Raw genomic sequence first — 16,483 nt, forward strand, 5'->3', positions numbered from 1 at the left:
CAGAGTGAGACTCCGTCTCAAAAAAAAAAAAAAAAAAAAAAAAAGGCACTTTTAAGAAAATGAAAAGGCAAGCCACAGAGAAAATATTTCGAATCCCTATATCTGACAAAAACTTGTATCCAGATTAGATATATAACATATATCTATATGATTAATATATGTGTATATATGTGTATATATATACATACATAATACATACATATACACACACACACACACTCTTACCAGTCAATAATAGGGTAGAACCCAGCCAGGTGTGGTGGCTCATGCCTATAATCCCAGCACTTTGGGAGGCTGAGGTGAGTGGATCACCTGCGGTCAGGAGTTTGAGACCAGCCTGGCCAACATAGTCAAATCCCATCTCTACTAAAAATACAAAACTTAGCCAGGCATGGTGACGGCTGCCTATAATCCCAGCTACTGGAGAGGCTGAGGCAGGAGAATTGCTTGAATCCGGTAGGCAGAGGTTACGGTGAGCCAAGATCGTACCACTGCACTCCAGCATGGGCAACAGAGCAAGAGTCTGTCACCACCCACCCCAAAAAAAAAAAGTTCACCAATAGGAGAATGGATATGAAAACTGGTATACTCAAACGACACAACACTACTCAGCAATAATAAGGAACATATTACTGATAGCCACATCACAATGAATCTTCAAACTATGTCCAGCAAAAAAAGCAGACGTAAGAGAATACATACTATATGATTCCATTTATATGAAGCATGGGAACAGGTAAAATTAATTCAACCTATGCAGATGGGCACCAGAAGAGTAGGCAGCTTGGTATGGGGGATGGGGCACCAGGGAACTTTCTAGGGTGACAGCAACAATCAATTTCTTCACTGGGCTGTTGGTTACACAGGCATATTCATTTGTCAAAATCATCAAACTGTACCTTTAAGATCTGTGCAGCTTGTTCTATGTAATTATACCCCAATACTTAAAAAAGAAATAGCTGATAAAAAACAGTTAAATTTCTTGGTGGTGAGGATTTCACAGGTAGCACACTTATGCGTGCACTCATGGTGGTGTGTACCTTAAACATGCACAGCTTTTTTTATATTAATCATACCCCAATAAAGTGGTTTAAATTTTTTTTTTTTTTTTTTGAGACAGAGTCTCACTCTGTCGCCCAGGCTGAAGTGCAGTGGCATGATCTCGGCTCACCACAACCTCCACCTCCCGGGTTCAAGCGATTTTCCTGTCTTAGCCTCCCAAGTAGCTGTGATTACAGGCATGTGCCACCACGCCCGGCTAATTTTTGTATTTTTAGTAGAGACAGGGTTTCACCATGTTGGTCAGGCTGGTCTTGAACTCCTGACCTCGTGATCTGCCTGCCTCGGCCTCCCAAAGTGCTGGGATTACAGCCGTGAGCCACTGTGCCCGACCCTTAATTTTTTTAATTTAAAAAGTTAAATTTCTGGGTTAGCCCACACAATACTGACCCTAATACAACTAACCACTGTAATAAAGTTTCTTGCAGTTTCTATGGGAAATATCATTCCCTGTTTCAAATGGAAATTAAGAGTACAGCACATATTAACACATGCTTCTTCCTCTCCATCTTCCCTCCAGGGAAGCTCAGTGCAGTATCTGTATTCTATTTCTTTGTTCCATCTATCAAATATTTACTGAGAATCATCAGTGTACACAGTCCTCAGTGAATACAAACACATAAAAAGTCACAGCCAGGCACAGTGGCTCACGCCTGTAATCCTAACACTTTGGGACGCTGAGGCATAGGGATCGCAAGGTCAGAAGTTCGAGACCAGCCTGGCCAATATGGTGAAACCCCGTCTCTACTAAAAATACAAAAATTAGCCGGGTGTGGTGGCGGGTGCCTGTAGTCCTAGCTACTCGGGAGGCTGAGGCAGGAGAATTGCTTGAACCCCGGGAGGTGGAAGTTGCAGTGAGCCGAGATCATGCCACTGCACTCCAGCCTCGGTGACAGAGCAAGACTCTGTCTCTCAAAAAAAAAAAAAAAAAAAGTCACTAGACGTGTTGTCTGCCCCTACAGAGCACCCTCTTCCTCTCTGCCTTAACTAGAGGCAATTTCTCTCATCCTTTCCCCCACCACAGGGATCAACACTGCCCCCAAGCTCCCTGAGGGCTGAGAAGCCACGCTGGCCGACTCCTTGATACATGACAGGTAGATGTCAGGTATTATACCTGTACTAGTGTGCTCTGCTGATGTGAACAGAAAAATCTAGGATAATGAGCTCTCAGTCATGTGTACTGGTAAGGAACTGGAAATGTCCATGCCCTGTAAAAGTAGAATGGTAACATTCACGCAGCCCTGAATATGTTTGCAAAGAACATCTAACGGGGACAAGCTCACGACAGACTGAACACAACCACAGGACATAAACTGGCACACATGGGGTGGGCTCAGTGCATGCTGTCTCTTTTTTTTTTTTTTCTTGAGCTGGAGTTTTACTCTTGTCACCCAAACTGGAGTGCAGTGGCGTGATCTTGGCTCCCCGCAACCTCAGCCTCCCGAGTAGCTGGGACTACAGGCATGCGACATCACACCAGGCTAATTTTGTTTTTTGTTTTTGTTTTTTTCTGGTTTTTTTTGAGACGGAGTCTCGACTGTTGCCCAGGCTGGAGTGCAGTGGCGTGATCTCAGCTCACTGCAAGCTCCGCCTCCCAGGTTCACGCCATTCTCCTGCCTCAGCCTCCCAAGCAGCTGGGACTACAGGTGCCCACCACCACGTCCGGCTAAAATTTTTTTGTATTTTTAGTAGAGATGGGGTTTTACCGTGTTAGCCAGGATGGTCTCAATCTCCTGACCTTGTGATATGCCCACCTCGGCCTCCCAAAATGCTGGGATTGCAGGCATGAGCCACAGCGCCCGGCGCCAATTTTGTATTTTTAGTAGAGACGGGGTTTCACCATGTTGGTCAGGCTGGTCTCGAACTCCTGACCTCAGGTGATCCACTCACCTCAGCCTCCCAAAGTACTGGAATTATAGGTGTGAGCCACCATGCCCAGCCCACTGCCTCATTTTTTAAATTACATGATAAAGAGCTGTACCACCCAACGTGTAGGTCTTAACTGCATCCTGATTCTCAAAGATGAACTGGGCAAAACTTGTAAGATAATCACAGAAATTTAAACACCAACCAGACATGTGAGAACATTAAAAAATTATTCTTAATTTTTTGGTGCAATAAAGGTATTACGATTATGTTTAACAAAGAAAGACTCGTTGAAATATGCAGATGAAATGGTAATTTGCTTGGGATCTATTTCAAAAAAAATCCTACACGGGTGTGTGTGGGGTTGGTACTGCAGTATAGATAAAGCGAAATTGCCAAGGAAGGATGATTTGTTGTTGTTGTTGTGGTTGAGTAATTCAGGGGACCATGTGCAGGTTTGTTCTTTGCGTATATTGTGCAATGCTGGGGTTTGGGCTTCTAGTGAACTCATCACCCAAATAGTGCACATGGTACCCAACAGGTACTTTTTCAACCCTCACCCCAGTCTTCTACCCACCCCCTCTAGCAGTCCCCAGTGTCTATTACATCATCTTTTCTTTTCTTTTTTTTTTTTTTGAGACAGGGTCTCATGCTGTCTCCCAGGCTGGAGTGCAGTGGTGCGACCTTGGCTCCCTGAAACCTCAACCTCCTGGGTTCAAGCCATCCTCCTATCTCAGCCTCCCCAGTAACTGAGACTATGGGTGCACCACCACACTCGCCTAATTTTTTGAGACAGAATCTTGCTCTGTCATCCAGGCTGGAGTGCAATGGTGCGATCTCGGCTCACTGCAAGCTCCGCCTCCCGGGTTCACGCCATTTTCCTGCCTCAGCCTCCCGAGTAGCTGGGACTACAGGCACCCACCACCATGCCCGGCTAATTTTTTGTATTTTTAGTAAAGACGGGGTTTCACTGTGTTAGCCAGGATGGTCTCGATCTCCTGACCTCGTGATCTGCCTGCCTCGGCCTCCCAACGTGCTGGGATTACAGGTGTGAGCCACTGTGCCAGCCGGCCAATTTTTGTATTTTTTGTAGAGATGAGGTTTTGCCATGTTGCCCAGGCTGGTCTTGAACTCCTGGGCTGAACTGATCTGCTCACCTCGGCAGATTACTGGGATTACAAACTATTATATTCATCTTTATGTCTATGTGTTTAGCTCCCACATATAAGTAAGAACATGTGGTATTTGATTTTCTGTGAGTTAGGATAATGGCCTCCAGCTCCATTCATGTTGCTGTGAAGGACATGATCTTGTTCTTTTTATGGCTGCATAGTATTCCACATGTGTATATGTGTCACATTTTCTTTATCTGGTCAACTGTCGATGGACACTTTTGGTTAATTCCATGACACTGCTATTATGAATAGTGCCACAGTAAACATACAAGTGCATGCGTCTTTTTGATAAAACTATTTATTTTCCTTTGAGTAGACACCCAGTACTGGGACTGCTGGGTTAAATGGTAGATCTATTTTTAGTTCTTTGAAAAATCTCCATCCTGTTTTCACAGGGGTTGAACTAATTTACATTGCCACCCACAGTGTATGGGTGAAAAATGATCATTGTTAACCAAGGGTGATAGGTACATGGGATTCATTAACTACTTCCTCTACTTTGAACATATTTGATATTTACCACAATAAAGAGGTTGGGTTTTTTTTTTTTTTTTTTTTTTTGAGACGGAGTCTCGCTCCGTCGCCCAGGCTGGAGTGCAGTGGCGTGATCTCGGCTCACTGCAAGCTCCGCCTCCCGGGTTCACGCCATTCTCCTGCCTCAGCCTCCTGAGTAGCTGGGACTACAGGCGCCCGACCAATTTTTTGTATCTTTAGTAGAGACGGGGATTCACTGTGTTGGCCAGGATGATCTCGATCTCCTGACCTCGTGATCCGCCCGCCTCGGCCTCCCAAAGTGATGGGATTACAGACGTGAGCCAGCGCACCCCGCCAGTTTTTTTTTTTTAAAGATTTTTAGGATAGGCCAGGCGCAGTGGTTCATGCCTGTAATCCCAGCACTTAGGGAGGCCGAGGCTGGCAGATCACAAAGTCAGGAGATCGAGACAATCCTGGCTAACACGGTGAAACCCCGTCTCTACTTAAAATACAAAAAATTAGCCGGGCATGGTGGCGGGCGCCTGTAGTCCCAGCTACTCGGGAGGCTGAGGCAGGAGAATGGTGTGAACCTGGGAGGCGGAGCTTGCAGTGAGCGGAGATCGTGCCACTGCACTCCAGCCTGGGCGACAGAGCGAGACTCTGTCTCCAAAAAAAAAAAAAAGATTTTTAGCATATATGTTTCTTAGAATATCTGATAGGTGGTGTTAACATATGTTTTGTGCATAGGATTTTTTCATTAAGAATCAGTTTTGAGGCCAGGCGCGGTGGCTCACGCCTGTAATCCCAGCACTTTGGGAGGCCGAGGCGGGTGGATCACAAGGTGAGGAGATTGAGGCTAACATGGTGAAACCCCGTCTCTACTAAAAATATAAAAAGAAATTAGCCGGGCATGGTGGCAGGTGCCTGTGGTCCCAGCTGCTGGGGAGGCTGAGGCAGGACAATGGCATGAACCCAGGAGGCGGAGCTTGCAGTGAGCCCGGACTGTGCCACTGCACTCCAGCCTGGGGAACAGAGCAAGACTCCGTCTCAAAAAAAAAAAAAAAATCAGTTTTGAAATATAATTACTGAATGTGACTAGAAAGAAATACATGGCCAGGAGTGGTGGCTCACGCCTGTAATCCCAGTACTTTGGGAGGCCGAGGTGGGCGGATCACTTGAGGTCAGGAGTTCAAGACCAGCCTAGCCAATATAGTGAAAACCCATCTCTACTAAAAATACATAATTAGCTGGGCGTGGTGGTGCATGCCTGTAATCCCAGCTACTTGGGAGGCTGAGGCGGGAGAATTGCTTGAACGGGAGGTGGAAGTTGCGGTGAGCCGAGATTGCACCATTGCACTCCGGCCTGGGAAATGAGCAAAACCCCATCTCAAAAAAAAAAAAAAATGCCAGGCACGGTGGCTCACGCCTGTAATCCCAGCACTTTGGGAGTCCGAGGCAGGTGGATCATGAGGTCAGGAGATCGAGACCATCCTGGCTAACATGGTGAAACCCCGTCTCTACTAAATGTACAAAAACAAATTAGCCGGGCGTGATGATGGGCGCCTGTAGCCCCAGCTACTTGGGAGGCTGAGGCAGGAGAATGGTGTGAACCCGGGAGACAGAGCTTGCAGTGAGCAGAGATCATGCCATTGCACTCCAGCCTGGGCGACAGAGCAAGACTCCGTCCAAAAAAACAAAAAACAAAAAACCCAAATATATTAGCCGGGCATGGTGGTGTGCACATGTAATCCCAGCTACTCGGGAGGCTGAGGCACAAGAATCGCTTGAACCTGGGAGGCGGAGGTTGCAGTGAGCTGAGATCGCACCGCTGCACTCCAGCCTGGGTGACAGAGCGAGACTTTGTCTAAAAAAAAAAAAAAGAAAGAAAGAAACCTCAATTGTAATAGCAGCCATCTCCAGGTGGAGAGATGAATAAGTTCCACTTTCCGAACCACCATTTTCTGTACTTTCCAGATTTTAAACAATGACTATGTATTCTACAATCAGGAAAAAATGCTTTTTAAAAACATGACTAAGCCTAGGTTCTGGAAACTCAAGATATACTCTGCTGAATAGTTATATCACAGTAAAGAGCCCTGGCTGGGCACGAGTCAGGCAACCCTGTCCCTGCATGGGTCGGCGACATGGCCTCTCAGACCAGCCCTGGCAACATCTAAAAGGGACCGTTTACATTCACAGGCTCCTGGCTGCAGAGTAGGAGCGTGAGACTGAACATTTCCTTTCTGAAAGTGATCTTTTCCAGTCCCTCATGGTTAAAAGAAAAAAGGAATTGGTATTCATTAAGGGTTTAATTAAAGAACTGAAAATAGCTGGGTGTAGTGGCTCATGCCTGGAATCCTAATAGTTTGGAAGGCTAAGATGGGAGGATCACTTGAGGCCGGGAGTGGGAGACCAGCCTGATCAACATAACAAGATCCTATCTCTAAAAAAAAGAAAAAAGAAAAAAAAAGAACTGAAAATATAAATATAAATTATATTTATAGTATAAATATTTTTGAGGGCAAAATATATTCTGTCCAACAGCAATTCAGTAAGACCAAGGATTATTGGTTTCATGTAGAAATTTACATTGGTGATGTCTTTCTGCTTCTATCATAAGAAAATGAAAATGAATTTCTGTTTGCCCAGCATCAAAGTACCTGCTTTTTCTAAATAAAGAGTTAAGTCCCGCCTAGAAAAGCCTTATCTGGGGCCATGCATGGTGGCTCACACATGTAATCCCAGCACTTTGGGAGGCTGAGGTGGAGGACCACTTGGGCCCCAGGAGTTCAAGACCAGCCTGGGCAACATAGCAAGATCTTGTCTCTAAAATAAAAAAAAAATACAAAAATTAGCCAGATGCAGAGGTGGTGCTACTTGGGAGGCTGGGGTGGGAGGATCACTTGAGCCCAGGAGGTCGAAGCTGCAGTGAGCCAAGATCACGCCAATGTACTCCAGCCTGGCGACAGAAAAAGACCCTGTCTAAAAAAAAAATGCCTTTTCTGTAGGTGGATTTATCTATCTTCCCCCTAACCACCCTACAGGGGGCAGGGTAAGAGAACAATACCAAAATCAGCCCCAGCTGTGTTCATATTCCGGCACCACCAGTTGTGTGACCAGGCATGTGTTAGGATCTCTGCAAATCTGAACCTCCTCTTCTGTATCTTGCCCCTGGGATTCACATCCTTATACATCCCCTCCCACACTGCACTTGAGCAGCCTGAGCAAGCCAAGAGATGTGGCAGAAGCAGCACTACAAGGATCCACCAAGCTTCCACCGTGGTCCTTAGGAGGCTTTGCCAAGGGAAAGCCACACACCACGGAAGGGGTCTGGCTTCCCAGAGACCAGCGATGCTGGAAGGGGGTCCAAGGGAGCCCGGTGTGAAGAAGCTGCAGGGATAGAGGAAGGGAGAGCAGAGACAGCAATGCTCAGCAAGCCCTCAGCTGTCCAGCTACCCCAGACTCGAGTGAAGATGCCATCTGCATGGCCGCCCAGTCCTGTCCGGCACTGAGTTGACTCCAGCCCTGGCCACCATCTGCTTGCAGCTGCTGGAGAGTCGCCCAGCTGAGCCCAGTCCACCGCAGAAACACGACATGACATGAGTCTGGGACACCATGGGGCTTCGGTACGCAGCAGCCCTCCTTTATCTCCTTTTCTGATGGAAACAGCATTAAGGAAACCAAGCACAGGCTGCGAGCCATTCAAAGGCTCCCGACTCTCACACCCTTCTCACCATGCCTATATCAGTGATCTCCTCTCAGGGTCAGATAAAGATCAGCGCTGGCAGTAACTCTAGATTCTGTTGCTTAGTAGGACATAAGTAAGGTCAGCTCCAAGGCACCTGAAGACAGCTCTGAAATCCTTTCATAAAATAAAAGGCTCAGGTTCACTGTCCTCACTCTGTGGCTCCCCGTGGCCAGTTAGACACCTCTGCTCAGTGTCCAGCCCATTCCTCCCAGTGGACACACGACAGCCCTGGAAGAGCTGGGATTGGGGGGAATGCAAACGAGTGAACAGGCCATCATCCCTCAGGGTCAGGGGACAGGAGAGGGCCGGGGATGCTGAGGACATGCACCAGGGAGACACACAAGGGGCAATGACCTCATGTCAGGGTCTGGAGGGTCCCCAGAAGCAGCGGAACTAACCTCGCTCTGTCTCCACCTAGGGGCGGGAGCGTGCCCACGTGTGAGGAGCGTGGGTATGACAGGAAAGGCAATGAGAAAGAATACGTCCACCCCAGAGCCAGTGCGAGTGCGGAAGGTTTGGGGACTCGAAATGGGACGCCTGGATCTCAGTTTCCACTCTCAACGAGACAACTCCCTTCCCCTCCACGTCTCCACAGCGTGGCTGCACTGCAGGCAGCACTCCTCTCAGGGAGGAGTCTATAAAATCCGAAAAGGATATTTTTATTTTGGTAAAATATACATAACATAAACTTTACCATCTTAACCATTTTGAAGTGTTCAGCTCAGTCCTGTGAAGTACACTGACACTGCTGTGCAGCCGTCACCACCATCCATCTCCACACTCCATCTTCACACACTGAAGCTTTCTACCCGTAAACACCAACTCCCATTTCCCCTCCCCCCACCCCTGGAACCACCATTCTACTTCCTGTCTCTATGAATGTCACTGCGGTGGGTGCCTCACATAAGCGGAATCACCGGCTTTGCCATTTGTGACTGGCTTGTTTCGCTCAGCACAATGTCCTCCATGTTGCAGCACGTGTGAGAACTGCCTTTTGCTATCATCTTTCAGTTGATGACACCTGGTTGCTAGGTTGTTGCAGATAATGCTATGAGATTCAATGCAATCCCTATCAATATAACAGCAACATTTTTCAGGGAAATAGAAAAAAAAAATTCATATGAAGCCAAAAAAGAGCCCAAATATCCAAAGCAATCCTGAGCAAAAACAATGCTGAAGGCAACACACCTCCTGACTTCAAAACAAATTATAAGCCTAGAGTAACCAAAATAGTCTGGTATTTGTACAAAAAGACACATAGACCAATGGGACAGAATAGAGAACCCAGAAATAAATCTACATATTTACTCCCATTGATCCTCAACAAAGCCACCAAGAACATACACTGGGGAAAGGATACACTCTTCAATAAATGTAGCTAGGAAAACTTAATAGCCATGTGCAGAAAAATAAAACCGGACCCCTATGTGTCACCATACACAAAAGTCAACTCAAGATAGACTAAAGACTTAAACGTAAGTTGGAAGGCCGAAAACAGGCAGAACACTTGAGGTCAGGAGTTCGAGACCAGCCTGGCCAACATGGTGAAACCCTGTGTCTACTAAAAATAGGAAAATTAGCCGGGCATGGTGGCGGACACCTGTAGTCCCAGCTACTCAGGAGGCTGCGGCAGGAGAATCCCTTGAACCTGGTAGGTGGAGGTTGCAGTGAGCCAAGATCATGCCACTACACCCCAGCCTGGGAGATGGAGCGAGACTCCCTCTCAAAAAAATAAAAAAAAAGAAGCTCTAATGTTTGATAGCAGGGCAGAATGACTATACTTAGCAACAATACCGTGTATTCCCTTTTCTTTTTTTTTTTTTTTTTTTTGAGACACAGTCTCACTCCATAGCCTGGCTGGCATGGAGTGGAGTGCAGTGGTACGATCTCAGCTCATGGCAACCTCTGCATCCCGGGTTCAGGCAATTTTCATGCCTCAGCTTCCCAAGTGGCTGGGACTACAGGCATGTGCCACCACACCCGGCTAATTTTTGTATTTTTGTAGAGATAGGGTTTCATCATGTTGGCCAGGCTGATCTTGAACTCCTGACCTCAGGTGATCTGCCCACCTCGGTGTCCCAAAGTGCTGTGATTATAGGCGTGAGCCACCGCGCACCCGGGATTTTTGTTTTTGAGACGGAGTCTCACTCCGTTGCCCAGGCTGGAGTGCAGTGGTGCGATCTTGGCCACTGTAACCTGCGCCTCCCGCTACCAACTCAATTCTTTTTTTTGTTTGTTTTTTCAGATGGAGTTTTTGCTCTTGTTGCCAAGGTTGGAGTGCAATGGCGCGACCTAGCCTCACTGAAACTCCCGCCTCCCTGGTTCAAGCAATTCTTCTGCCTCAGCCTCCCGAGTAGCTGGGATAACAGGTGCCTACCACCACACCCGGACAATTTCTGTATTTTTAGTAGGTCTCAAACACCTGACCTCAGGTGATCCACCTGCCTCGGCCTCCCAAAGTGCTGGGATTATAAATGTGAGCCACCATGCCCGGCCTCCACCCAATTCTTAAAAGCCTCCAGGCTGGGCACAGTGGGAGCCCAGCACATTGGGAGGCCGAGGAAGGCAGATCACGAGGTCAGGAGATCGAGACCATTCTGGCTAACATGGCAAAACCCCGTCTCTACTAAAAATACAAAAAATTAGCCAGGTGTGGTGGCAGGCATCTGTAGTCCCAGCTATTTGGAAGACTGAGGCAGGAAAACGGCATGAACCTGGGAGGCGGAGCTTGCAGTGAGTGGAGATCACGCCACTGCACTCCAGCCTGGGCAACAGAGCGAGACTCCGTCTCAAAAAAAAAAAAAAAAAAAAAAAAAAGCCTCCAACAAATTCTAAACACACAACTTTCCTGAGACTGTCCCCAGGAAGCCTGTCCCAGGGCAGCCATGCGAACCCCTCAATGGCAGCCCTCCTGCGCAGCCTGACTTTGGGCCCATCCTCACCCACCCAGGCACACTCAGCCTCTGCTGCACCTGCTGAGTGATGGCACTGCTATTCTAATGTTGCCATGGGCTTTCCACAAATGTCTTCACATCCTGTGAATGTTTCTCTTCCATAAGCCCTGCTTCAATGGGGCTCTGACACTGAACGCGACCCACCTGCCTCCCTGCCTGCTTCCCACAGCATGTCACCCAAAAGCATGGCAAAGAAGTTTGCAGACAGCCCCATTCGAGCCTATGCTGTAGAGCATGCTCCCTGGACTATGTCATCCAAAAGCATGGCAAAGAAGGCAGGCGGTCCCATCCGAGCCTATGCTGTAGAGCATGCTCCCTGGACTATGTCATCCAAAAGCATGGCAAAGAAGTTTGCAGGCAGCCCCATCCGAGCCTATGCTGTAGAGCATGCTCCCTGGACTATGTCATCCAAAAGCATGGCAAAGAAGGCAGGCGGTCCCATCCGAGCCTATGCTGTAGAGCATGCTCCCTGGACTATGTCATCCAAAAGCATGGCAAAGAAGTTTGCAGGCAGCCCCATCCGAGCCTATGATGTAGAGCATGCTCCCTGGACTATGTCATCCAAAAGCATGGCAAAGAAGTTTGCAGGCAGCCCCATCCGAGCCTATGCTGTAGAGCATGCTCCCTGGACTATGTCATCCAAAAGCATGGCAAAGAAGGCAGGAGGTCCCATCCGAGCCTATGCTGTAGCATGCTCCCTGGACTATGTCATCCAAAAGCATGGCAAAGAAGGCAGGAGGTCCCATCTGAGCCTATGCTGTAGAGGACGCTCCCTGGCCTACTGGGACTTGTACTGTGTGTCTGGCTGATTCTTTGGAAAGTTCCTCCAAAACTGAAAGAGGGCCGGGTACGGTGGCTCACATCTGTAATCCCAGCACTTTGGGAGGTAAAGGCGGGTGGATCAACACCAGCCTGGCCAATATGGTGAAACCCTGCCTCTACCCAAATTACAAAAATTAGCCAGGTGTGGTGGTGGACGCCTGTAAACACAGCTACTGGGGAGGCCGAGGCAGGAAAATTGCTTGAACCTGGGAGGCAGGATTACAGTGAGCCAAGATGGCACCACTGCACTCCAGCCTGGGCGACAGAGGAAGACTCCGTCTCCAAAAAAAAAAAAAAAAAAAAAAGTGAAAGAGGAAGCCATGCCTCAAACCCCCCAGTAGAAGGACTGTGACCAGAACTCGACTCCCCTGAAGATGAGACTCTCTAGAATCTCAAATCTAGAAATGCTAGCACCTGGCAATTCATTTAAAGTTTCATTGTTTAGCTCCCACTTATAAGTGAGAACATGCGGTTTTTGACTTTCAGACATACAGAGTGGAATAACAGACATTGGAAACTCCAAATGAATAGGAATGAAAGGTAAAGTAGACTTGGAAGAGGGCCAAGCGGGCAACTTGAGAGATCAAGTACCTTCATTAATTTCATACTTCGCCAGTGACCACCCAGTGCTACTGATTCAGGCTAGCTGGGTTAACCTGAAGGGAAGGGTGGGAGAGATGAAATATTATATTCAGGTGATGTTACACTAAAAGCCCAGACTTCACCACTGTGCAATATAACCATATAACATAACTGCATTTCTACCCCTAAATCCATCCAAAAATTTTAAAAATTTTAAAGCTTAAAATTTCAGTAAGACGCAACTTTTTCCAGCAGAAGGAACGTCAAGCTAGGTCTCCCTTAAAGCAAGAACTTCCCTCTCTGGTGCTTGCGTATCTCCCCTCTCCTCTCTCATCTTCTGTCATTTCATACTGGTCAATTCTGCTGCTTGCAACAGATGTAGGAAAGGATTTTATGGTGAGTAGATTTTAAAACTGCTGTATTCTCAACACCTACACAATGCCTGGTGCATTATAAGAGCTTCATCAAGGCCAGGCGTGGTGGCTCACGCCTGTAATCCTAGCACTTTGGGAGGTCAAGGCGGGTGGATCACCTGAGGTTGGGAGTTCGAGACCAGCCTGACCAATATGGAGAAACCCTTCTCTACTAAAAACACAAAATTAGCCAGGCGTGGTGGTACATGCCTATAACCCAACTACTCCGGAGGCTGAGGCAGGAGAATCGCTTGAACCCGGGAGGTGGAGGTTGCACTGAGCTGAGATTGCACCATTGCACTCCGGCCTGGGCAACAAGAGTGAAACTCCGTCTCAAAACAAAAAAAAAAAAGCACTTTGGGAGGCCGAGGCAGGAGGATCACAAGGTCAGGAGATCGAGACTGGTGACAGAGCGAGACTCCGTTTCAAAAACAAAACAAAAACAAAAAAAGCTTCATCAGTATCTGTTGAACAAATCAAAGCAGACACTGAAACAAGACTCTATGTCTATCTTCTCCCACCATGAGTGACACAGCTAGCCTGAATCCATGGCACTGGGTGGCCACTGGGGAAGTATGCAATTAATGAAGGCCCCTGATCTCTCAAGTTGCCAGCTTGGCCCTCTTCAAAGTCTACTTTACTTCCTTTCATTCCTGTTCTGAAGCTTTTAAATAAACTTTTGACAGGGCATGGTGGCTCAGACCTGTAATCCCACCACTTTGGGAGGCCAAGGTGGGCAGATCATCTGATGTCAGGAGTTCAATACCAGCCTGGCCAACATGGTGAAACCCCGTCTCTGTTAAAATACAAAAATTAGCTGGACATGGTAGCGTGTACCTGTAATCCCAGCTACTCAGGAGCCTGAGACAGGAGAACTGCTTGAGCCTGGGAGGCGGAGGCTGCAATGAGCCAAGATCGCGCCACTGCACTCCAGCCTGGGTGACAGAGCTAGACTCCGTCTCCAAAAAAAAACTTTCATTCCTGCTCTAAAACTTGCCTAGGTCTCCTTCTGCTTTATGCCCCTCAGCCAAATTCTTTCTTCTGAGGAAGCAAGAATTGAGGTTGTTGCAGTCCCATATGGATTCCCCACTGGTAACATACTTTGGTGCCACATGACTCGGAAATGTTCCCTAGTGTAAGACACCTCCATGCCTCCCTCGCCTTCTTCGGCAGGAGGTGCTCAACCCCTATACACGTTTTCTTCTCCTTTTCTCTCCTACTTACTAACCAAATCCCAAAACAATTCCTCTCAGACATAAGTGACTCTGCTCCACCGGCTGGTCTCTCAGTTCACCTTGATGGGTGGCTCACAGGGATGGAAAGGACCTTGGGTCCAGACCAGGTAGAACTGAGGCGCTAATGGCCTCCTGGACAGGAGGCTCTGAAGAGTCATAGAGCTAAAGCCTAACACCATGCAATGTCTGGGGCTTAAAATAAATAATGAAAATCACAAGTTCACTTTGATTAATTTAAAACCATAATATAGGCTGGGTGTTGGTGGCTCACACCTGTAATCCCAGCATTTTGGGAGACTGAGGTGGGCAGATCACCTGAGGTCAGGAGTTCCGGACCATCCTGGCCAACATGATGAAACCCCGTCTCCAGTAAAAACACAAAATTAGCCAGATGTGGTGGCACGCGCCTGTAATCCCAGCTACTCGGGAGGCTGTGGCAGGCGAATCACTTGAACCCAGGAAGCAGAGGTTTCAGTGAGCCGAGATCACGCCATTGCACTCCAGCCTGGGCAACAAGAGCGAAACTCCGTCTCAAAAAAACATCATAATAAAAAATAAATAAATGAATGAAAGCATAGTATATAGGTATAAGAAACAGCATTTATCTTTTTTTTTTTTTAAGACAGTCTTGCTCTCCTCGCTCAGGCTGGAGTGCAATGGCACAATTTTGGCTCACTGCAACCTCCCCCTCCTGGGTTCAAGCAATTCTCCTGCCTCAGCCTCCCGAGTAGCTGGGATTACAGGCGCCCGCCACCACGCCCAACTAATTTTTGCATTTTTAGTAGAGACGTGGTTTCACCATGTTGGCCAGACTGGTCTCGAACTCCTGACCTCAGGTGATCCACCTGCCTCAGCCTCCCAAGGTGCTGGGATTACAGGCGTGAGCCACTGCACCCAGCTTATCATGTTTTTTAAAAAAGGCTGATCTGTTGCTTATTTTCCTATTCACCAATTCCTTTGAGCCACATGACCTGGGTTGAAATAACACAGTTTTACTCAACTTTTTAGAAAACTAACTAAAGCTCGTATTCAGCTTTCCTTCGTTTTTCCCTAATGTCTTACATCTGATGTTCACGTATTCTTAGGCTCCTCCTGGTTGTGACATGCTTTCAGATTCCATGACCTTCACAAAGGACTGGTCAGGTGTACTGCAAGATGTTCTTTTTTGAGATGGAGTCTTGCTCTGTCGTCCAGGCTGAGTGCAGTGGCGGATCCCGGCTCACTGCAACCTCTGTCTCCCGGGTTCAAGAGATTCTCCTGCCTCAGCCTCTGGAGTAGCTGGTACTACAGGTACGTGCCATCACACCGGGGTAATTTTTTGTATTTTTAGTACAGATGGGGTTTTGTCGTGTTAGCCAGGATGGTCTAGATCTCCTGACCTTGTGACCCGCCCGCCTCGGTCTCCCAAAGTGCTGGGATTACAGGCACCAGCCACCGCGCCCGGCCGCAAGATGTTCTTCTACTCCGGTTTGTGTGGTGTTTTCCTCATGCTTACGCTAGGGCCGTGGATTGGGGAGGTGAGGTGCTTTCTCAGGCCATCCTATTAATAAGGTCACGCGCGTTGACCATCTCACCCAGTCCTGGGGCCTGTCACAGGGACAGATGCTCCCTGAAGTGTGGCTGCGGTGTGTGTGTATGTGTGTGCCTTAGAGACAGACACATCTGCTTCCTTGGGAAATCATACTTGGTTTTATTTAATTCTATTTAATTAAATTGTATGGGAGACCGCTATGCTTTCACTTTAAAGCTAAATTCCTTAAACTATCCATGATTTTATATTTTCATTCGAGACTGTCGGGCCCTTTATCTCTTCTCTGAATCCACGCCTGGCTCGCTCAGAGAAAGTTTCACCTGCATTCCGCAATGTAAATTATTTACATGAGTTCACTTTCTCTCACAACCCATGACTCGGGGGCCACATCCTTCCCAGAGAGTTCTTAATATTCTTCTCCTGAGAATATGGCCAAGAACCACAAGACTTTCTCAGTCCCTCTGGAAGCAATGGAAACCGACTGTTTCACAGCCTGCCACATCCTGCATTGGCAAACCGGTCCCCTCCGGGGCCTCCCAGCACAAACGACACCGGCAGAAAGCTGTGCCCCGCAGAGCACTATGGAGCACGGTGCTGCGGCACATCCACCTGGGAAGTGGCCTT

The 16,483-nt window shown here is 47.7% G+C and overlaps 1 protein-coding gene across 1 annotated transcript in view; it reads right to left on the minus strand.

Annotated features, from left to right (window-relative positions):
• NIPA1 (NIPA magnesium transporter 1) overlaps positions 1-16,483 on the minus strand; it is a 43,690-nt gene that overhangs the window by 26,333 nt on the left and 874 nt on the right. The window lies entirely within an intron of this gene.

Source organism: Pongo pygmaeus, chromosome 16 (assembly GCF_028885625.2).
Source record: "Pongo pygmaeus isolate AG05252 chromosome 16, NHGRI_mPonPyg2-v2.0_pri, whole genome shotgun sequence".
Classification (NCBI taxonomy): domain Eukaryota; kingdom Metazoa; phylum Chordata; class Mammalia; order Primates; family Hominidae; genus Pongo; species Pongo pygmaeus.